Raw genomic sequence first — 25,246 nt, forward strand, 5'->3', positions numbered from 1 at the left:
GGGAATTGACTGGCTCACTTTTCTCTCCAGTAAAGAAAGTTGAGAAATGAGCAGACTTGGGTCTTTAAAACAATGAAAGATTTCAGAAGATGGAGATGGAAAGTCCTTTTACTTGGGAGGTTGAGCTTAGGGTGGTTGGAAAGAAATCGAAAAGAGAAGTCAAAAGAATACTTTTTCCACTAAAAGTGGTTGGAATGCAAACTATTACCACACTAAGGGCAAGAAATACAGAAATATCTTTAAGGAAGGCTGGACAAGTAGAGGAGGAGAAATGACTGGAAGGTTAGGCTGATTGATTCAGTTGAGAAGAGAGAGGAGGGGAATAAGCACAGCATGAACTAGGTGGGCCAAACGGCCTGTTTTTATCCTAAATATTCTTTGTCATCCTCATAGGAGTGAATTATAGATTGCATGTTATAAAAAGGATAAAATTACACAAGGAGTATGACAGTAAGAATGTTTAATGTGAGATTGCTATGATGCTCCTGCATCAAACCTTGAATAGATGTATCTTAAATGCTGTATTTTGGCACTGAAAAGTTTGTGTGCAGCAAGCCTCATAGATTAATTGCATGCTCACTGTCTTCCAATGCACCTCACGTCTCTCTGCCACCACACATTATAAATGTATTTAAGGGAATGCTCAAAACATGTCAAAACAACACTCTGCTTGCATGGGTTCTGAGAACATAATAAGTTCTTTTTAAAATCCAAACTGTAGCAAGTTCATTCAAAATCACAGTAAATATTTAATCTTGTGAAATATGTGGATTATTCAACTTCAAATTAGCTGCCCTTAGGATTGACAGCCCATAGTAAACTTTGGGATAAGCCCTATAATGGCTTACAGGGCACTATTTTGAATAGTTTGCAATCATTGGAAATTGCTGATACACAGGTAATATGAATAAAAGAGCTCTGATGATAAAATACTAGGAATGCTTTTATATATTGGTTACAATAAACTGATAATTCAATGAAATATATTACTTTCAGACCGTAAGACCATAAGATATAGAGCAGATTTAGGCAATTAGGCCCATCAATTCAGTTGGCTGATTAACTATCCCTCTCAACCCTATTCTTCTGCCTTCCCCCCAGAACCTTTGACACCCTGATTAATTAAGAAACTGTCAACCACGGCCTTAACTATACCCAGTGACCTGACCTGCACAGCACTCTGTGGCAATAAATTCCACAGATTTACCACTCTCTAACTAAAGAATTTTCTTCCACATCTCAATTCTAAATTAATGTCCCTGTATTCTGAGGCTGTGTCCTCTGGTCCTAGACTTCCCCACTATAGGAAACATTCTGTCCACATCCACTCCATCTTGGCCTTTCAATATCTGATACTTTCATTCAGTTTCCCTCCCATTCTTCTAAACTCCAGGGATTCTAGGCTCAGAGCCATCAAACGCTCCACATATGTTAATTGCATCATTCTCACGAACCTCCTCTCAACCCTTTCCAATGTCAGCATACATTTCCTTAGAAAAGGGGCCAAAAACTGCTCACAATAGTCTAAGTGTGATCTGATCAAAGCCTTATAAAGCCTCAGCTTCACACCCTTGATTTTGTATTCTAGTCCTCCTGAAATAAATGCTAACATTGCATTTGCCTTCCTTACCACTGACACAACCTGCTAGTTAACCTTTGGGGAATCCTGCACAAAGACTCCCAAAACCCTGTAAACCTCTGATTTTTGAATTTTCTCCCCATTTAGAAAATAGTCCATGCCTTTATTTCTTTTACCAAAGTGCATGACCATGCACTTCCCTACACTATATTCTATCTGCCACTTCTTTGTTAATTCCCGCAATCTGTCTAAGTCCTTCTGCAGACAGCTTGCTTCCTCAACACTATTTGCCCCTCCACCTATTATATTATATTATATTATCCACAAATTTGGCCATGAAGCCATCAATTTCTTCATCCAAATCATTGACATGTAACATGAAATAAAACAGTCCCAACACTGACTCCTGCAGAACACCGCTAGTCACTGGCAGCCAACCAGAAAAAGTCCCTTTTATCCCCAGTCTTTGCCTTCTGCCAGTCAGCCAACCTTCAAGCCAGGCTAGTATCTTTTCTGAAGTACCATGGACTCTTATATTTTTAAGAAGCCTCATGTGCAGCATCTTGCCAAATGCCTTCTGAAAATCCAAATAAACAATATCCACCGGCTCTCCATTTCCTTAAAGAATTCCAACAGATTTGTTAGGCAAGATTTCCCCTAAAGGAAACTATGCTGACTTTGGCCTATTTTTTCAATTTTCCTCCAAGTACCCTAAAAGCTCGACTTAATAATCGACTCCAACATCTTTCCAACCACTGAAGCCAGACTAACTGGGCTACAATTTCCTTTCTTCTGCCTCCCTCCCTTCTTAAAGAGTGAAATGGCATTTGCAATTTCCATTCCTCCAGAACCATTTCAGAATCTAGTGACTCTTGAAAGATTATTACTAATGCCTCCACTATCTCTTCAGCTACTTCTTTCAGAACTCTGGGGTGTAGTCCATCTAGTCCAGGTGCCTTATCTACCTTCAGACTTTTCAGCTTTCCAAGCACCTTCTCCTAAGTCGTTGCAATGGTAGTCACTTCTTTCGCCTGACAGCTTCGCATTGATGGCAGTCTGCTAGTGTTTTCCACAGAGAAAAGTGGTGCAAAATACTTATTATGTTTGTCCACCATTTCTTTCTTCCCCATTAATACCTCTCTAGCATCACTTTCCAGTGGTCTGATATCCACTCTTGTCTTTTACTGTTTATATATCTGAAAAAAATGATATTCTCTTTTATATTATTGGCTAGCTTACCTTCATATTTCATCTTTTCTCTCTTTATGGCATTTTAGTTGCCTTCTGCTGGTTTTTAAAAGCTTTCCAGTCCTTTACCTTCCCACTAATATTTGCCATAGTACATATCGTTTCTTTTGTTTTATGCTGGTTTTGACTTTCCTTGTCAGCCACAGTTGCCTCATCCTCCCTTTAGAAAATTTCTTCATCTTTGGGATGTATCGTTCCTGTGCCTTCCAAATTGCTCCCAGAAACCTCGGCCATTGCTATTCTGCTGATGTCCCCTTCCAATCAACTTTGGCCAGCTCCTCTCTCATGCCTCTGTAATTCGTTCACTCTACTGTCATACTGATACATCCAATTTTAACTTTTCCTTTTCAAAATGGAGGGTGTATTCTATCATATTATGATTAGGGTCCCCCAAAGGTTCCTTTACGTTAAGCTCCCTAATTAAATCTGGGTCATTAAATAGCACCCAATTCAGAATTGCCATTCTACTAGGGGGCTCAACTTCAAGCTGCTATTTCATAGGCATTCTACAAATTCCCTCTCTTGGGATCCAGCACCAACCTGATTTTCCCAATTTACCTGCATGTTGAAATCCTACGTGCCAATCGCACGTGCCTTTTTGATCTCCCATCGTACTTTGTAGCCCGCACCGTGGCTACTGTTCAGGGTCCTGTATATAACTCCCATCAGAATCTTTTTATCCTTGTCGTTTCTTAACTCGGCCCACAAGGATTCCACATCTTCTGATCCTATGTCATCTCTTTCTAAGGATTTGATTTCACTTTTTACCAACAGAGCCCCCACCCCCTCTTCCTACCTGCCTACCCTTTCGATGCAATCTGTATTCCTGGACGTTAAGTTCCTAACTACGATCTTCCTTCAGCCATGACGCAGGGATGCCCGGAACATCATGCCTGCTGATCTCTAACTGCGCTACGAGATCATCTACCTTATTCTGTGTACTGCATGCATTCGAATTCAGTCCTGAATTCATCACCTTTTTTTGATTTTGGCGCTTTGTTACACTTTAACTCATGGCACGTCTGTAGTTCTGCCCTATCACCTGCCTGTCCTTCCTTATAGTCTCACAACACACTGCATACTGACTGCCCCATCGTCAGCCCTATCACTCTGGTTTCCCTCCTTCTGTCAAATTAGTTTAAATCCTCCCCAACAGCTCTAGCAAACCTGTTTGCAAGGAGTCTGGCCCCCTTTGGGTTCGGGTGTAACCTGTCATCTTTGTACAGGTCATACTTTCCTCATAAGAGATCCCAGTGATCCAGAAATCTAAAACCCTACCCCTTGCACCAGTTCTTCAGCCACACATTCATCGACCAAATCATCCTCACTGGTGTGTGGCAAAGGCAACAATCCAGAGATTACTACCCTGGAAGTCCTGTTTCTCAGTATCCTACCTAGCTCCCTGTATCCTCTCTTCACGACCTCCTCCCTGTGCTGTTGGTACCAATATGTTCCATGACTTCTAGCTGTTAATCCTACCACTCTAGAATTCTATAGACATGATTTGAAACATCCTTGACCTTGGCACCCGGGAGGCAACATACCATCCGGTCATGTCCACGGAATCTGCTTTCTGCTCTTCCAGTTATGGAATACACTATCACTACTGCACACCTCTTCTCCCTCTTTGCCTTCTGATCCACAGATAAAGACTCAGTGTCAGAGGTCAGGTCACTGCAGCTTCCCCTGGTAGGTTATCCCAACCAAAGTGGTATGCCTATCATTGTGGGAATGGCCACAAGGGTACTTTGTGCTGGCTGCCTCATCCCTTTCCCTCTCCTGAAAGTCATCCAGCTACCAGCCTCCTGCAACTTAGGGGTGACTACCTCTCAGTCCGCTAGCTATGTACTAACAGAAAAGAAACATGTCAGGAGCTTACTTAGACCTATGCCTATGCTCCCCAAGCTTGCTGAGCTAAAGCCTAACCACGCTAACACTGTCCACCCACACAATGGCTGCTGTCCACTACACCTCTTTTTATTGGGCGACTGCAGCCCACAGAAAAGTCCTGAAAGCACCCGAGCTCTTTTTAAACCGCATTGCGTCACCAATGAATAACCTCTTGTGCTGATTGCAGCCTGCCCTACTTATTCAGGTCAGATTGAAGGATCATAGGGCATTGGAAATAATAAACAGTCAAAATTGGGTTTCATCCACCTTCATCTCCTGAACATGAACTTGCAGGATACCACCATCATCTCTCCCAACCCCTCTCCGATTTAATTTGGTTCTTTGTTACCATGAAACTCAACTAGTCAAAGACTATCTGGGGCTATGGACTTGATCCTCACTCCATAAATTTGAAGACATCTTAAAATCTAGAATTAATGTCCTAAACAGCACCAAGTTTTAGAATGATGGTACAGTTAAGAAAGAGGTTGTTTGGTATTGTGTCTAGGCTGGCTCACCAAATCAAACCTGATGAAAATTTAGAAACAAACTTGCAGGTATTGGAAATCTAAAATTAAAAAAACAGAAAGTACTGGAAATGCTCAGCTGGTCAGGCTGTGTCTATGGGGGAGAAAAAGACATGGAATGTTTGCTTGTTTCTTTTCTCGCAGATGATTTGTGTTAAAACATGCCCCACATAACTCCTTAGAACTCACCTCAAATGCATCCCCTCTTGTATTAGACATTTCAACCCTGGGAAAAAGATTTCGGCTGTCTATCTATATCCCTCATAATCTTATAAACCTCTATCTGATCTTCCCTTGACCTACACTGAGTATTTCTGGCATTTTCTGACTTTACGGTCAAACACATTCACCATTCCCCCTCGTAGTCCTACAAGTTATTCTCTTACATGTACCTGTCCAGTTCATTAACACTGCACTGAATTTGTGTTCATCAAAGTGTTAGTTTTAATGCTGCTATCCTTGTTTCATATCATCTAAGCTGTCCCTTTCACTGGAACCTCCTCCAGACCAAGAATCATCCAAGGTACCTCAGTGTTTTCAATCCAGATATTTAGGATCAGAATTTCCTTCCGTGGCTCATAATGCTTCTTATAAATGTAATTTAAGTCCAGTGCTGTAGAGGCGACATTAAAGTTGGCCAAACACTAAACTGTATCACCACGTACGAAGAATGGCATGGACTGAGGTCAATAACTAAGAGCAGTATTATGCATTGAACAGGAATTCTGCAGATGCTGGAAATTCAAGCAACACACATCAAAGTTGCTGGTGAACGCAGCAGGCCAGGCAGCATCTCTAGGAAGCGGTACAGTCGACGTTTCAGGCCGAGACCCTTCGTCAGGACTAACTGAAGGAAGAGTGAGTAAGAGATTTGAAAGTGGGAGGGGGAGTGGGAGATCCAAAATGATAGGAGAAGACAGGAGGGGGAGGGATGGAGCCAAGAGCTGGACAGGTGATTGGCAAAAGGGATACGAGAGGATCATGGGACAGGAGGTCCGGGGAGAAATACGGTGGGTGGGGGGGACCCAGAGGATGGGCAAGGAGTATAGTCAGAGGGACAGAGGGAGAAGAAGGAGAGTGAGAGAAAGAATGTGTATATAAAAATAAATAACAGATGGGGTACGAGGGGGAGGTGGGGCATTAGCGGAAGTTAGAGAAGTCGATGTTCATGCCATCAGGTTGGAGGCTACCCAGACGGAATATAAGGTGTTGTTCCTCCAACCTGAGTGTGGCTTCATCTTTACAGTAGAGGAGGCCGTGGATAGACATGTCAGAATGGCGGACAGAGAAAGCAGGATCTCCCAGTGGCCACACATTTTAATTCCACATCCCATTCCCATTCTGACATGTCTATGCACGGCCTCCTCTACTGTAAAGATGAAGCCACACTCAGGTTGGAGGAACAACACCTTATAGTCCGTCTGGGTAGCCTCCAACCTGATGGCATGAACATCGACTTCTCTAACTTCCGCTAATGCCCCACCTCCCCCTCGTACCCCATCTGTTATTTATTTTTATACACACATTCTTTCTCTCACTCTCCTTCTTCTCCCTCTGTCCCTCTGACTATACTCCTTGCCCATCCTCTGGGTCCCCCCCACCCATTGTCTTTCTCCCCAGACCTCCTGTCCCATGATCCTCTCATATCCCCTTTGCCAATCACCTGTCCAGCTCTTGGCTCCATCCCTCCCCCTCCTGTCTTCTCCTATCATTTTGGATCTCCCCCTCCCCCTCCCACTTTCAAATCTCTTACTAGCTCTTCCTTCAGTTAGTCCTGACGAAGGGTCTCGGCCTGAAACGTCGACTGTACCGCTTCCTAGAGATGCTGCCTGGCCTGCTGCGTTCACCAGCAACTTTGATGTATTATGCATTGCACTTGTTTAGAAGCCTTGGTGATGCAGCGTGATTGATTTTAGATCTTGCTTCAATCACATATCATACAAATCAGGCACTAGGCAATTAAACTTTTGGACCATCATGTTATGAACACTGGCTAGTAGATTCTATATTTTTTTTACTTCAATGTTAATTCAATGTTAAACTCACTAAGTAATGGTGGGGAGAGGAATCCAAGCTCTGATGAAATTGACCCTGTGATGAAATGGACCTTGATGATGAAGAATTGGCCCAGATAGTGTTGAACATACAACAGAGTGCCCACTCACTCTTGTTAAATGCACAAAGGCTGTGAGTGTGAGGTGTATCGCAAAGTGATCCTGAAGCAATTCAATTAATTCTGTAGGTGTGAGTAATCAGTCATTTGGGAAACATGCAGGATGCAGCAGCTGCTAAACAGCTAGGCTATCCTTGGAATAAAAATGAAATTATGAAATTTCCCTGAATCTCTGTCGACATTTGTAATGAGGCTTTTCATATCTGAAGTGAAGCCAGATCAACGTAGTGGTGATATCATGCTGCACCATAATTTAAGGATAATAATGCACACATAGTATAAACTCTCTTCTTGCTCCCTCCCAGACTTTCATTGGTGAGAAACATGTGTTATTTATTCAACTCTGTACTGTGGTGTAAGACAATGATCAAAGCCCACTGTGCTCAAGATTCTTCTTGGTTCACTTCCAACGGCAACACTGTATATAGCACCGTAACTAATCACTTCCAGAGGATCATTATTATCTGCGATATGGACATCTTACAAAAAAAAGAACACATTCAATTTTGGTCAAAGAGTAAGATCTTAAGAGGAGTCCTCAATATACTAACATTGACTTTATAACAATAAATCTACGCTCAGTACTTCAATATATTCATTATTGTGATTTTGAGTTTTCATTTGGCATATTGGAGTTAATATTGCAATGATAAACACTGCTGCTATTCCGGAATGTTTATTACTGCAATATTATCATTTGTTTTAGAATTTCAGTGTTAATGTTCCAATAGTAAACCTCTCCAATGTTTGTGTGCATGTTTTATGCCAGGATGCGCTGTTCCAGTGCATTAATGCCAATTTCCCAGTAATAAATCTCTCCTGGAGTTTTATTTGTTTATTACTGTACCATTAATGTTTTTATTTTCCAATATATTAGTCTGGACATTCCAGAAAATCTTTACCTACGGTGCTTAAGTGTATTTTATGCTTACAATATTAGTGATATCCTTTACGTGATATTTTACATTCTGAAATAAAGAAGGCCACTCATTCTGTGTTCTCACCATTCCCTTTGCTACAGCTACAGAGAACAATCTATAGGGAGTCCTAACTTTGTTCTCAAATGACTGGATAAAGCCATTTCTTTTTAAGTTAAGGTATACCTCCATATGTGATCTGCCTCCACCCAGACCAACGAGAGTTAAACAATGTTTCTTGCACACAGCTTGTTATAAAAGAGTATTGGACTGAGTCTGATAGGACTGCATAAAACTGTCTTAAATGCAGTCAAGAGTAAACCTTAAAAGGGATACACAGCTCTGAAGTTTCATTTCAATTAGATAACTCGATTGTTCTTCCAGCATCCAGCATTGTGTCAGACTCTGTAAGATACATGACAATATAATTTGTTTTCCAGTAAACTAGTGATATTCAGTCAAGTGGATTTCTCATTACCAACTAAATAGCTGATCTGCAGATAAATTATTTTTACAACTGGCAGATTTTAATGGTAGGTACTTTGTTTATCGCATGTGACGCAGCATAAATAGGAGAGTACAGTTAGTTTTGTTATCAACAAAACTATAATTGCGCAGGTGTTCAACTGAATGGTACCCCTCTTCAGGTATTCTGGGTTAAACAATGAAATTGTGTTGGGTTTTTGTAACTTTATTTGCTAATTTATCATTCTTCCCTCTTTTCCTATGTTCCCAGTGCTGAAAGGTTGCATTGGAATAAGTAACTCCTTTTAAACCAGCACAGCTGTGATGGACATGTTCTACATTGCAACTCCAGATACTGAATGAAAAAAAACACATGGGAGCCCATATTCCTTGTGTAGTTTTTCTTTAGTGAGGTGCTCACATATGAAATAGGTGGTGTAATGACATATGCTATTTACATACTTCTTACAAATAACCCATAATGAATTATGTAAACAAAGAATGCTTAATCAAACAATTTATTTATAATATTACTCAAATATTACTGAAATATTAAAAAATATATATATATAGAGAGAGAGAGAGAGAGCGAGACAGAGAGAGCGAGAGAGAGAGAGCGAGAGAGAGAGAGAGAGAGACAGAGAGAGAGAGATAAGCAGGGAAGAGTGACATATATTTAATATTTCAGTAATATTTGAGTAATACTGTAAAGTACGGGTTGAAAGGTTTTACACCCCAACCAGACTCAAGGTCTCTGGGTCAACCTGTGTGAAATTTTTTCTGTAGCGTTAAGGGAACTTGATGCAAAGTCTATGGGGTGTTCACTTCTATCACTCATATGTGACATAACTGCACCTGTACCATAAGGCAAGGAATGACGGACAAGCTTCACTGGATGATGTGGATCATAATGTGTGACTCCAGTGTCTGACATCACCATTTCATATGTCTTTTGAAAAGCCACTTCATACACTTTGTCCATTGCCATTTCTTCCCAATCTGTAGTAATGAGTTCAAAGGGTGGAACACAATAGCCATTTTGTTATAGTAACTGACAAATCCTAAAAAGGACTGCAACTGTGACACATGCTTTGGCCTTCGGGTACCCAACACTGCTTGAATTTTCTCAGTACACTTGTGTAATCCTTGTGCATCAATAATTTTGCACTGTATGTAATACTTGGTTTAAAGAATTCACAATTTTTGCACCATGCTCTGAGCTCATAATTTTCCAATCTTTTTAACATTGCCTTGAGATTTTGGAGATGTTCTTTCTCATCCCCGTTGGGTACACTGAGCGTCAGGCAGCCCTGCAGTGCCTGGTCCATAGCTTTCTGCCGGAGTGTAAGTACGGGTGTTACTCCGTCAGTAAGTCTGTTATAACGATAAACCCCTTTGTGAGAGTTTATGGTGAGAAACACTTGGACCCTTCTTCCATCTCCACCTGCATATATGCCTTAGTTAAGTCCACTTTGCTGAAGCGTTTCCCTCCAGAAATGTTTGCAGAGATATCCTCTGTCCTGGGCAGAGGCTGTTCATCTACTCTCAGTATTGTGTTGATGGTGTCCTTAAAATCACCACAGATTCTGACAGACCTATCCTTGGCCGCTCTGACCACTGGCATTACCCATGGGCTCCACTCAGCTTTGGAAAGAATGCTTTCGGAATCCATGTGATCTGGCTCTCTGGCTAGTTTATAATGAATGGTATAAGGAAAGGATGGGCTCTGTAAAACTTGGGTGTGACATTTCCATTTAACATGATTCTACCCTTGATATGTTAGAGATTTCCAAAGCCATCCTTGAACACTGCTGTGGCATTGTGCGGTACCTTTCTTAATTTGTTTTCAGTTGAATCTGATACAGGAATTGCAGGGAATGTGGAATGCATATATCTCATGGATGTCCAATCAAGTTGCAGTTGTCTCAGCCAATCACAACCTCACAATGTTGGTCCTCCTGTTTTAACCACGTACAAGCCCAATGTGGTTTATTGGTTGTTGTATTTCACTGTAACGAGTGTCATTCCCATAGGAGTTATCTTTTCTCCAGTATAATCTCACAGTTGGATATCTGTAGGCTTCAGTTCAATACCTTTGAAATACCATTCAGAATCATTTTGAGGAATGACAGAAACATGCCTCTACTTCCATTTTAGTTAATTTGCCGTTCACTTCTGGTGTAAGCCATATTGCTTGTCTCTTGTTAGTTTTCACATTGTATATCTCAAGCCTGTAGAGTCTGTGTCATTCTCATCATTATCAGATTTTTCATCAACAGCATGAGATTAGTGAGATTAGTGCTCTTTTTGAAACTGTAACTTAACATTTTACCTTTTCCTCTTCTCCCCTGCAGTCCATTTATTTTTGTCTGTCTATGCTCTTTACATGTGTCCCACTTTGTTGCATTTTCTTCAAGTTTTGAATTTACATCTGTAACAATTTATTTGGCCACTCAGCCTTCTGTTTGGATGTTACAATTTTGGTCACACTCACTTTAATTCCAAATCAGCTCAACTGCACCTCTGGCTGCTGTTTCTGCTGTGTTACAACACACACACAGCCATACTAACTTCCGGGGTTTAGACACTCTAACTCTCCTGAATATGGATAGTTGGCATGCCACCATTAAAGGTTCAGGACTGCCCTGTTAACTGGCAATCATATTTAAAGAGCACCTCAGTGCTCAATGGTAAGCCCTACTAGCGTTATCGTCTAGCACTTGTTTTGTGCTCAGTTCTCGATCCAGTTTCATACCATGCCTCGATCCTAGCCTTAGGTACTCCAGAATTTGGGTCCAAACCACCTTCGCCAAAGGGTCTTGTCTCAGGACGATTGAGCCAGCATGGACTTAGCAGGGTATCAGGGTCAGAGACCAGACACAGCAAAAGTATTTCCAAACAGAGCCTTGAGATACATGACTTCCAGGTAGCCGTTGGTTGTGAAGATGAAGCCAGAGTCGCTCGGGAGAGCCAGTTGGTACTGCTACAGAGCCCGTATATCATCCAACCCCAGAGAGATTCCACGGTGACCTGTGTTCTTGCCATGGCTTCATTCCTGTTCGAACTCCAGCCATCCCAGTTCCCTCCAGAGCAAGGAAAGGTGGCCTTCATTATCTCTCTTCTGACTGGAAGACTCCTGGCCTGGGCCATCGCGCATTGGGAATGAAGGTCAGAGGTTTGCTCAGATGCGGAGGAATTCAAAGTGGTTGTGAGGAAGGTGTTCCATCACCCTGCTGGTTCCAGCTGAGGCTTGGATCGTCTGATGAAGATTCAATAGGGTGGATGCTCGATGGATGACATCGCTATCGAGTTTTGGACCTTGGCCCAAGAGAATGGCTGAAATGGGGAGGCCTTGGCCACTCACCACAGACTCCAAGGTGAACCGAAGGATGCCCTTGCCTTGAGAGAGTCAGTAGAGGACTTGGAGGTTCTGATTAACTAATGCATTTGTTTTGATAATCATCTGGCAGAGCTTAACTGGAACTACATCAAGAGATTGAAGAAGGCTAGCACAAGCCTGGCCTCAATGCATCGTAGCTCCACTCCATGATCTTGGACCATGACCAACATGTCTCCTGCTCAGGGTCCTGTCGAGTCTGTACTTAACGTCAGCTGCATAAGAATCTCTGCCGAAGAGGGGTTCCGGTGTCGGAGTCGATGTTGCTGCTATTACAGCAGGGAAGCTAGCCACTGCGGGCCAAATATTCGAAGCTGTAGCTGTCAGGAGAACTGTTAAGACTGTCGGGTGTCAGGAGGACTGTGACAGTGGTAGCCACTACTCCCAACCTCACAGATTTTGGTGTCACGCTGAGGGCAGAGATCTCCTGGGGTAAGAACTGACGAGAGGTGAATGCTTTATTGGACTCTGGGGCAGCTGGACATTTTCTGGACCTTGGGACTGCCCGTCAGCTCAACATACCACTGCAGGCAACTGTCTTGCATGGCCGTCAGCTTAGTTCCAGGCAGATCCGGCAGCAGACATTGGTCTTGCAAATGAGGAGAGAGAATCATACAGAGGACATTATTTTCTATATCACTGAGTCTCCTCACATACCTCTGATCCTCGGGTACCCATGACGGTCCCAGCATAACCCTTTCATGAACTGGAAGGAAGGGAGGATCATTACATGGTCCAGTCGCTGCAAGAAGATATGTTTTTGGCTTGGTGTTCTGACCCCCAGACTCTCCTGAGACCAGCAGTCAACAAGGGGGCAGTCTTCTGTTCAGGGTAACCTGGAGCCTCAGGAAACCTGGTACTGCCTTCAGGGGAAGACAAGCTGGCTCCAGCAAACAGTCCTGTGCGAGTCCTTGCTCTGTCCAGTCAAGGGTGAGCTAGAACGAGATCTCTGGTTCAGGAGCAAGCCAAGGAGGTGCCCAAGCAGTCTGGATCTCTAGCAGCTAAGCCAAAGGGCTCTAGTTGCCAGATCTCGACTAAGGGGAAGGCTCCAAAATGGAGATCCTTGGAAGCTAGTCCCAGGAACATAAGAACCATTTGTCATGGCTCACTGCCAATGTCTGAGGATATGGACAAGGATTTGGACTGTGATTTAGACTCTGTTTCCACGAAAGACTCTTGTGAACCTATGGAGGAGACTCTGAGGTCTGCCAAATCACCCATTACCTAAGGAGCCTCAGGAGTCATCCTCGGAGGAATATGGAGGAATACATAAAGGAGGCTCGTGCCCTGGATTCATTCAGCCCTCCACCTCTCCAGCTGGTGCTGGCTTCTTCTTCATACAGAAAAAGGATGGGAGCCTGTGGCCATGTGTTAATTATAGAGGGCTGAATCACATAACCGTCAAGAATTGTTACCCTCTTCCACTCGAAATTCTCCAAGGGGCAAGAGTATCCTTGAAGGTAGGCTTTCAGAGTGTGTACAATCTGGTTCACATAAAAAGGGTGATGAGTGGAAGACTTATAGGTCTTACAGGACTTACAGGACTTATAGGATGACTAATCGGCCTTACAGATGTATGGGGTTGAGTGGAATCCGGGATCAGCCATGAGGAAATGGCAGAGGAGGCTTGATGGGCTGAATGGCCTAGTTCTGCTCCCATGTCTTATGGTCATAAGGTCTAAGACAGTATTCAACACACTGACAGAGCACTATGAGTATCAGGTCATGCTCTTCAGCCTTGGGAAAGTGGCAGTAGCTTTCCAGGCCTTTTAAATGATGTGCTCCGGGATGTCCTCCATAAGTACACCTTCATCTACTTGGACAATGTCATAATTTTCTTGAAGTGCATGGCAGAGCACGTCACTCATGTCAGGGATATCCTAAAGAGGATCATGGACTTTTTGTCAAGCTGGAGAAGTCCGAATTTCACGTAACCACCATTTCATTTTTGGGCTTTATCATCTCTAATAGCAATCTCAATATGGACCCTAATAAGACTCAGGCAGTTGGAGACTGGCCACAACCCTCCAGTATGAAACAAATCTACTTGGACGACATCCTAGTTTTATTGAAGTGCATGGAAGCTTCAAGAAAATTATTGAAAGTTCATTGGAAACTTCTGCTCTGTGGAGGTTCCACAGACAGTACTAACCAAGAGCTCCTCGGGCCCTTTGTCTGGACTATCGAGCCAGAATCTGCTTTTGCAGAGCTCAAAAAGTGATTCATGACAATTCCCATTTTGGTTGTGCCTAACCCGGACCTTTCTTTCATTGTTGTGCTGATGCCTCGGATGTTGGAGTGGGAACAGTGTTGTCTCAACGGACGGACACCTTCGGGCAATAAACTGCACCCTTGTGCACTCTTTTGCAGGCGGCTATCCCTGGCAGAGGTGAACTACAACATTGGGAATAGAGAGCTGCTCGCCATCAAATTGGTTCTAGAGAAAACGAGTCACTGGCTTGAGGGGACCGAGAAGCTTTTTATCACATGGACAGATCACAAAAACCTGGCTTATATTCCGGAAGCCAAGAGACTGAATTCCAGGCAGGCCAGGTAGTCTGTTTTCTTTAACCATATTAATTTTGTGCTGATCTATCCATCGGGGTCAAAGAACCAGAAGTCAGATGCCTTGTCCCGTCAGTTCAATGACTCTGAACGAGAAAAGCAGCCTACCACTATTCTGCTCCAAGCCACCAAGGAGGTAGCGCCAATTCCTTGGGGAATCAACACCCTTGCTCGCAAAGCCCAGGAGTGGGGGGCAGGGGGATTCCTCGGAATGGCCTTCCAGGTCGGTTCTTTGTTCCTAGTTCTGTCCAGTCTCAGTTTCTACAATGGGAACGTGCATCAAAAATGACCGCTTACCCAAGGGTCGCCAGGACCCTTGAGTTGATTAAGAGATGATATTGGTGGCCTGGAGTGGTAACAGAAGTCTGTCAATTCATGCTGGCATGCGAGGTGTGTGTTCGGAACAAAGAGCCCTGCACCCAACCTCAAGGGCTGCTTCACCCTCTGCCTATTCCGGGCAGACCATGGTTGTACATCTCCATGGATGTTGTCACGGGTCTTACTCCTTCCAAGGGGAAGACCGTTATCAGGGTAGTCATGGATCGTTCTTCAAAGGCCTGCACATTCATGGCTTTGGACAGATTACCATCTGCGGCAGAGACGGCAGAAATTGACCTGCACTAGGTCTTCAGGATCCATAGTTTCCCAGTGGACTCTGTGTTGGATTGTGGTCCACAATTCACATCACGCTTTTCGAGGGCATTCTGTAAGCCGATTAGAGCAACAGTGAGTCTTTCCTTTGAGTTTCGCCCACAGTCCAATGGCCAGAAGGAATGGCTGAACCAAGATTTGGTACGAACCCTAAGATATCTGGCTTCTGAAGGACCAGACAAGTGGAGCGACCACTTGATGTGGGCAAAAGTCGCCTATAACACCTCACAGCATTCAACACATGGGATGTCCCCTTTCAAATATCAGTTTGGGTATTCTCCACCGCACTTCACTGAGCAGAAGGCCGAGGCTGAGTTTCCTGCAGCTGAAGATCTCATCTGATGCTCTAAGGAGAAATGGACGAGAAAATCACCCTTGTCCTCGTCCATGATGGGCAGAGTGGCATCCTTCTGAGTCATAGTTTTTCTCTTGCTCTATCAAGTCTTTCATATTTCACAGGGGGAAACAATATTTGAAGCACAACTTCTTTTTGAGCAGCAGTCTGGCAATGAACAATCTCACCACTTATCATCAAGATCTGCAGTGAATAAGGTGTTTTTGAAATATGGTTTGTATCAGAAAGCCTTGCAGTAATAAAGCTGTGCACAGCAGGATCCCACAAGCAGCATTCTGATGATGGTCAGATAATCATTGGTGACGAATGAGTGACAAGAAACTAGGGATGATTCTTTGCTCTTCTTCAGACAGTGCCATGTATCTTTTTGCTTCCAGTTGGGAGGATTGATGGGGCACATGTTTAACATCTCATCCTAGGTAGTGTGGTATTTCCTCAGTGTAAACGCACACGTGCTGAACTCTAGGGAGAAGGAGCTTTCAGAACTAATAATCAAGGAAAAATTAATAAGCACGTGTTGAAGTTTGAATCAATAGCGAGCCAACATAGATTATTATTAACAAAACCGATGCTTTTGTTTGAAGAAGTTGCAGGGGAAGTTGGTTAAAGGAATCCTGCAGGTGTTTTCCATATGGATTTTTAGAAGGCACTTAACAAAGTCCATTTAAGGCTATAAGGAAAATTGATGCTTGTAAAATAAAGATGGTTGTATAATAAGTTGTTTGAAATATTACAGAAAACTCTAGATCTAAATTCGAAAGACATCTGCCTAATCAGAAATCTGTACTGGGAACGAACTGCTGCTATAAGAATAGATGGAAAAATGAGTCAGTTTACGAAAATCAAGAGAGGCATTAGACAAAGATGTGTTTTCTCCCCTGATTTATTTAATGTGTACAGTGAAATAATATTACAAAAAATAAGAGACGTCTTGGGAACAACAGGAATTCTGCAGATGCTGGAAATTCAAGCAACACACATCAAAGTTGCTGGTGGATGCAGCAGGCCAGGCAGCATCTCTAGGAAGAGGTACAGTTGACGTTTCAGGCCGAGACTCTTCGTCAGTCCTGATGAAGGGTCTCGGCCCGAAATGTCGACTGTACCTCTTCCTAGAGATGCTGCCTGGTCTGCTGCGTTCATCAGCAACTTTGATGTGTGTTGCTTGAATTTCCAGCATCTGCAGAATTCCTCGTGTTTACCCTCAAGATCAATCCCACTTCTCACATTTCCAAATTAAAACCTGTGAAGACCAGCCCTTTAGCCCCACAACCATCAATGCCACCACTGCCAAGGATTGTCGATGGTGAACAGGTCTCCACCGTGAGAAGAATTTTTGGATTCACAAGCTGTTCAGGGTGTTCAGCAGTTCCTTGTTAACTGGGAAGCATCTTGCACTGAGGAACAGTGCTGGGATCCAAAAAGCGACATCTTGGATCTGGCTCTCATCCATGACTACAATCATCGTCTCTCCAAGCAGCCAGGACCATCACAAGTTGACCATAGGGGAGGGGTTCCTGTTATGACATGCACCCATCCGTGCCATCTTCCAGGGCTCTAACTCTCTGGAATACGGGTAGCTGGTGTGGCAATTTTAAAGATCCCGGACTGTCCCACTAATTGGCAATCATGTTTTGGGCGCCAAGAATTGTGTATTTAAAGAGCACCTGAACGGAGCCTCAGTGCTCATTCATAAGCCTTACAAATGATATTATCTAGTGTTTGTTTAGTACTCAGTTCTTGATCCTATTTGATACCATGTCTCGATCCTCACCTCAGATACTCCAGTATTTGGGTCCAAGCCATCTTCATCAAAGACTCTCGCCACATGTTGATACGGCAAATTCAACTGCTCTTTTAAGTAAGAGTTGTGTTTCAGTTTGGAACTATTTTTGAATGCTTCCTTTAAGATTCTTCAAACTAAATCACCTTTCAGTGCATCATTAAGCCAATCATGAACTGTTAATGCTTGGACAATTTCTTTAATTCAGCTATATAAACTGAAATAGACTTGCTTGCTGTTGAAATTGTCTTGTGAAACCTAAAGCATTCTGCAATCAACAATGGTTTGTCTTCTGCATTACATTCATGACATTAGCAAAGCTCATTTCAGCTGGTTTGTTCGGAGCAGTTAAAATTCTAAGCGAAGTGTATGCTTTTGCACCTATTGCACTCAGTAACACTGGCACTTGCTTTTCATTGGCTGTTTCATTTGCTTCAAAATACTTCTCAATTCATCCAGCAACCTGTTATACAATTGAACACACTTACATTATCTTTGGTATGTAGCCAGCCATTTCTGCTTTTTAAAAATGTAGTATTGTAACCTGAGACTCACTGTTTATGAACCCATGAATTTTGTCTGTTTTCTGCCTTTTTGTTTAACTTGACCATCTCTCTCTCCTTCTAAAGAAATGAAATGTGCTGCACTTCAACAGGAGGGTGGTCATCTTGGATTCATTTTAAATCACTGTTATGTTTTGTAACTCCAGAAACAATCAAAAGAGAAACACGGGGGCCCGGAATACTTTTGTACTTGGTTTGTCTTTGCCGAGGTGCTCACTTGAACATGGGGGCATTCAATTATCTTTTACATACAACCCATAATGAATTATGTAAACAACAAAGAATGCCTAATCCAACAATATATTTATAATATTACTCAAATATTACTAATGTTTTAGTATACTTCAGGCCTCTTTCCATGTTATAGATTTTGTTTGATTTCTGGAAGTCAGTGCTTGTAGATAGGGAAGCACTATACCTTTGAATTTTTGCTATCGCACATAACCGTATGTGGAAACAACTCTCAATATCAGAAGCAGCTCTTGCCTTGTCTATTCGTCTGAGCTGGAAGCAGGACCACAAGGATTGGGAGAGTTGACTGGAAGAATTCCCAGTCCTGATTAGAATCCTCCTGTATAGAATTCTACTCTGGATGATGCTGGGCTCTGATGTAAAGGTTGCAGTGACACACGCTGCCTAGATTAACAGATGATGAATGACTCCCTGAGCAGTAAACTAGGGTCTGCCTGATCTCATTACATCCAACGTCAGAACGTGTCCATGCTTTCAGGGGGGCAGAGGACATCCTCAGAATGGGGTAAAGTAAAGATGATACGCAAAGATTAGATAATTACAGTTACCTTCTAGTGTTGGAAAATAAATCTCCTTAGATATTGCAGGATTCAAACTCATCAGGTAATAAATCACCTTGATGTCAACACAGGATGATTCATTTCCTCTCCATGCCATTTTTGATCCAGTCACCCTACCCCTCTGCAGTAAGCAACTGTGCCAAGGGTAATAAAGAAAAAAAGAATGCAGACTAAAGGACGCAGAAGAAGATGAAGAAGGTGAAGTGTGGGAAGGTGTAGGTGACAGATCAGAGGATGAGAGTAAAGCAATGGATAATGATGAAGAGTTGAAGGATGAAAGAGTGGAAGCTGAAAATGAAGAAGTAGAGAGTAAAGTAATGGAATGCAGGGTGAAGATGAAAGATTGGATAATGAAGATGAATATGAAGTGGAGGTAAGGATGTGCCACATCTGTATAAAGGTGCACCTCTGTCCTAATTACAGACCTATGAAAAAAGCACCTCTACATTCTGATTATATATCTGCATAAAGGTACACCACTGTGTCCTAATTACATATCTGTGTAAAATGGCACCTCTGCATCCTTATTACACATCTGTATAAATATGTACCTTTGCTTCCTAATTACAGATTTGTATAAATCTATGCCTCTATTTTCTAATTGCACTGCTGTAAAGAAATGGGTACCCCAGTGTCCTAATTACATTCGATTGGTTAAAGTTTCATAGCACAATTTACATCTGCGGAGGTCGAATCACTCATCAGTGCAGCCGAGACAGACATAGAAATGTGGAATAAGGGCTTTAGTGAGTGGTCAGCAAGGACTACCAATGAGAGGAGCAAATAAAATTACTCCCAATTCTGATTAATATTCTGAGAGTTCCAACCTTAAATTCCCACTGAGGTTTGAAGAAGATCTCAAATTTGGAATTAGGGTTTACTTTAGAAAATAAATTAAACATTGACAAGGAAATAATGAAATATTTTGTGCTCTAAGTACCTTGGACATGTCACGTATCAAAGACCAATGGTGTAGTGAAAACATTGTAGCTTGAATTCTTGTGCATATTTCAAACCTATCATCACCAAAGTTCAAGGTAAATTTTATCATCAAAGTACATGTATGTCACCATATACAACACTGAGATTAATTTTCTTGTGGGCATACTCAGTACATCTATAGAATAATAACCACATCACATTGGCTTCAGAGACTGAAATCATAAGATGATGTGGAAGTTTGTGATGGTTCCTCCATGTTTTGATGGTCTATGTGAGCATAGAAAGCATTGAGCTCATCTGAAAGCAAAGCCCTGCTGTCTTCTATGTTGCTTGATTTAACTTTATAAGAAGTGATAATATTCAAGCCCTGCCAGAATTGTTGAACATCCTTTATTGATTCAAGTTTAGTCTGGAATTACCACTTCACCCATGAGGTAGCTTTCCAGAGATTGCACCTGAACCGCTTGTAATTTTTTTTTTGGTTCCCAGACTTGAATATCTCTGATCTAGCTCTCAACAGATTTTGGATCTCGTGGCTCATCCAGGGCTTCTGACTGAGGAAGACTCTGAATGATTTTATGAGGACACACTCATCTGTAAAGTCCATTAAACCAGGTAATGAGATCACCACTTATAGCAGCATGTATTGTAGTGTCTGTATTAATGCCCAGCTATTGGTTTCCTTCTATTGATATGAACTTGACTTCCTTTAGGTAATTGGAAACTTTAAATGCAAATGATTGAACAACTCTGTAAGTAAAAAAAAAACAATAATGTTTACCACAAAACCACCGGTTCACTAATATGATTGATTCTTGGTTGCCTTCCAATTCGGTTGAGGACAAAACAACCTCAACTCTGGAGGACAATTGAAGATTGACATTGAATGAGCCGTCAACATTCACAATCTGTGAAGCTCCAGCTCAAAGCCTGCACTTGTTTGAAAAAGAAAAGACAGTTAAAAAGAGGAAATTGGGTTACAAAGGCCAAGGAAGAGACTGCATTATATAAATGGTGGTTGTTCTAATGGTTATTTTGAGTTTAGGTATTACATAATGGATGAGATGGTGGAATAATGGTTAGAAGGGGTGGGAGAGTGGGATTCAGCAAGATGGAATATTAAAGTTATGGAGAGTGAATTTCAAAGTAAAATTAAGCTAATAATGATACAAAAATGTATGAGGGTTTTTGGAAGAGAATGGGGTTAGATAGGATTGGATATTAATGGGAATCTGCTGGATTCAGATTGAACAGGGTTTAAAGGGAGGCAGGGCCATTTGCAATTAAAGAATATGGGAGTGCGGGGAGGAATAGAATTATTCAACATAGGAATAGAATGATTCAAAAATTATTCTTTTCAGTCTGATCCTTCATTGCTTTGTATTTCAAAAATCTATTGATTTTGGTGTTGATTATACTTCACAACAAAAGAACACATGAATAGATGGGGGAGAGCATACAGGAGTGAGATATGCCAACTAGTGGAATGGTGCCGCAGCAACAAACTGGCACTCAACATCGATAAGACGAAAGAGCTGATTGTGGACTTCAGGAAGGGTAGGACGAAGGAACACATACCAATCCTCATAGAGGGATCAGAAGTGGAGAGAGCGAGCAGCTTCAAGTTCCTGGGTGTCAAGGTCTCTGAGGATCTAACCTGGTCCCAACGTATCGATGTAGTCATAAACAAAGCAAGACAGCGGCTATACTTTATTAGGAGCTTGAAGAGATTTGGCATGAAAACAAATACACTCAAAAACTTCTATAGTTGTACCGTAGAGAGCAATCTGACAGACTGCATCACTGTCTGGTATGGAGGGGCTACTGCACAGGATCGAAAGAAGCTGCAGAAGGTTGTAAATCTAGTCAGCTCCATCTTGGGCACTAGCCTACAAAGTACCCAGGACATCTTTAGGGTGTGGCGTCTCAGAAAGGCAGCGTCCATTATTAAGGACCTCTAGCACCCAGGGCATGCCCTTTTCTCACTGTTACCATCAGGTAGGAGATACAGAAGCCTGAAGTCACACACTCAGCGATTCAGGAACAGCTTCTTCCCCTCTGCCATCCGATTCCTAAATGGCCTTTGAAGCTTTGGACACTACCTCACTTGTTTTTAATATACAGTATTTCTGTTTTTGCACATTTAAAAAAAATCTATTCAATATACATAATTGATTTACTTGTTTATATATTATTATGTTTTGTTTTATTTATTATTGTTATTATTTTTTCTCTCTTTGCTAGATTATATATTGCATTGAACTGTTGCTGCTAAGTTAAAAAATTTCACGTCACATGCCGGTGATAATTATCCTGATTTTGATTCTGATTCTGAATAGGATTGGAATAATTCGGATATTAGAGGATATGAGGGAACAAACTTCCAAGTGGTGTTGAATTGGAAGCAGTGTCAACAACTTTTATTTATACAGATTCTGGATAACAGTAAAATGTCCCAATGTGCTCTGAAGAACTAAATATAAAAGAAATAAAGTATGATACTATTACACCAAGTGTTTTAGATGACACAACTAGAGGCTTCAATCTTTCCAATATTTAGGTGGAAGAATTTCCTGTTGATCCAGTATGGATATTTGACCTATGAAAGATAATTCAGGCTTGATAAATTTGCCAGAAGTTTTTAAGAGTGTCAATCCTGGACCACATGGTAGCAAAGCAGTATAAACACCATTACAGCGCCAGTGGCCTCGGTTCAATTCTGCCGCAGGCTGGAAGAAGTTTATATGTTCGCGCCGCGACCATGTCGGTTACCTCTACTTGCTCCTGATTCCTCCCACATTTCAAAAGACATACAGTATGTAGATTAATTGGTCACAGGGTGTGTAATTTGATGGTATGGGCTCATTGGACCAAAAGGGCCGGTTACCATTCGTATCTCTGAAATAAAACTAAGTGAAAAAGGGAACTTGTAAACGTGATGATCTCGGATTTCCAGAAGCCAGTTGACAAGGTGCCACATGAAAGGTTGCTCAAGATAAGATCTCATGTTATTGGGTATTCTGAAGAATAGCTATTTCAAAGAAGACAGTCCAAATAAATAGATCTTTTTCAGGTTGTAAAGATGTAGTTAGTGCATTGTCCTTAATTATTTGCTATATACTATACGCACATGAAGAATATACATTATAGGGCACCAGGGCAGCATAGCAGTTGGCATGATGCAATTACAAGTGAGGCCATTCCAGAGTTTGGAGTTCAATTCCGATGCCACCTGTAATGAGTTACTACATACACTCCATAACCACTTCGGTTTCACTGTGGAAAGAAGTACTGGTTAGTAGGTTAAATGGTCATGGTAAATTGTCCTGTGATTGGGTTAGTGTTGAATAAGTGGATTGCTGGGTGGTGTGGCTTGTTGGGCCAGAAGGGCCTATTCCATGCTGTAGCCCTAAAATAAAATTAATTTAAAAATACGTAAGTAAGAGTGGTGCAAAGGTATCCGAGTTTGCTGATGACTTGAAAATAAATGGGAGGGTATGTTGCAATGACGCTATTTGGACTTTGCAACAGGGCAGGTTGAGAGAGTGGGTGAAAACTTGGCTTGATCATGCACTTCAGTCAGAGGAATGGAAAGGCAAACTGTCATCTAAATGAGAAAAACTGTGAATGAGTGAGGTTCAGAGGGATCTAACTTCTTGTGATGAATCGCGAAAAAGCACAGTTAGAAAGGGAATTGGCAAGTTGGCCTTTATTGCACAAGGATGGATCACAATCACAAGATCACAAGACAAAGGAGCAGAAGTAGGCCATTCGGCCCATCGAGTCTGCTCCACAGCTCCCCCATGAGCTAAACTATTCACCCATCTAGTTCCAATTTCCAGCTTTTTCCCCATATCCCTTGATACCCTGACTAATTAGATACCTGTCAATCTCCTCCTTAAATACCCTCAGTGATCGGGTCTCCACAGCTGTATGTGGCAACAAATTCCACAAATCCACGACCCTCTGGCTAAAAAAATTTCTCCTCATCTCTGTTTTAACCAGGTATCCTCTAATTCTAAGACTATGGCCTCTTGTCCTGGACTCATCCACCAAGGGAAACAACCTTTCCACATCTACTCTGTCCAAACCTTTCAACATTTGAAATGTTTCTGTGAGATCCCCTCTCATTCTTCTATACTCTAATGAATACAATCCAAGAGCCGACAAACGCTCCTCATATGTTAGCCCCTGCATTCCAGGAATCATTCTCGAAGATAGGGAGGTATTGGTATTTTCTTTAGGGTCACACCTAGAGTACTCTGCAGAGTTTTGGTTCCTTATTTAAGGAAGGATATACTTCCTTATATGGGAGGAGATAACTGAGAATATCTTCTTGCAGAGGATGGGGAATCTATGAAATTCTCTCATCTAAAGAGGTGTAAAGATTAGTTCAGTGAGGGTATTTAAAGAGGAGGTAGGTACAGTTCTGAAGACCAGGGGAATGAGGACCATAGGGCATTGGTGTTGAGGCCCTGATCATATTGGAAGCTCAGGATTGAGAGACCAAGCAGCCTACTCTTGCTCCTAATTTCTTGTTTTCTTGTAGAGCAGGAGAGAGTGGATGAGGTGGAAGTGAGTCATCTGCCCTCATCTATACCCTGTTCTTTCAGAGGTATCCTTGCAGAGCAACACTTGGGGAGGAACAGCAGGGGTATAGATCCTTAGGGATTAGCTCAGGTTCAAAGTTCCTTTATTATCAAAATACGCAGCTATTATACAACCTTGATATATAAAATATATAAAAAAGACTGTCGAACACGCATTGCGCAGAAAAAAAAACACATCATGCCCACAAAAAAACCCATAAGAAAATGAAAACACCCGATAAAAAAGACCATCAAACACCCAATGTGCAGAGAGAAAAAAAACACATTATGCCGACAATCACCGCAATCAAATAACATTCTGCAAAGAGAGTCCCATAGTTCAGTGCAGAGCAGAGTTGTGGAGCAGTGGTCTGAACCGGCCCCGTCCCTCGCCTAGGGCCCTGACACCCTGACCTTTTCAATCTGACCCGTCGGGTTCAGTCACCGTGATACCCTCTGAGGCCTGGACCCCACCACCTCACTCACTCTGCACCCGACCATTCCGATGTGGCCCTGTGCCTAAGCCTCTGTCCAAGCATCGAGTTCAGTCAATTCAGTATGCTCTGGTACCTCAACCTCATCACCTCAACTCGGCCTGCAGCCAACCCTTCCAATTCATCACAGCGTGTAAGTCTCCTCCCAAACAGCGAGTTCAGCCGAATTGGTACACTTTGGTGCCCAGACCTCCCTGCCTCGACTCGGCCTTTGGCACGGCACTTAAAATGATCGATCCTTGGATTTTACTTGCTCTCGGTGATGGGCCCACCACCTTGCCTCGCCTCAGCTCTGTCAC

This window comes from Mobula hypostoma, chromosome 9 (genome assembly GCF_963921235.1).
Source record: "Mobula hypostoma chromosome 9, sMobHyp1.1, whole genome shotgun sequence".
Lineage (NCBI taxonomy): Eukaryota > Metazoa > Chordata > Chondrichthyes > Myliobatiformes > Myliobatidae > Mobula > Mobula hypostoma.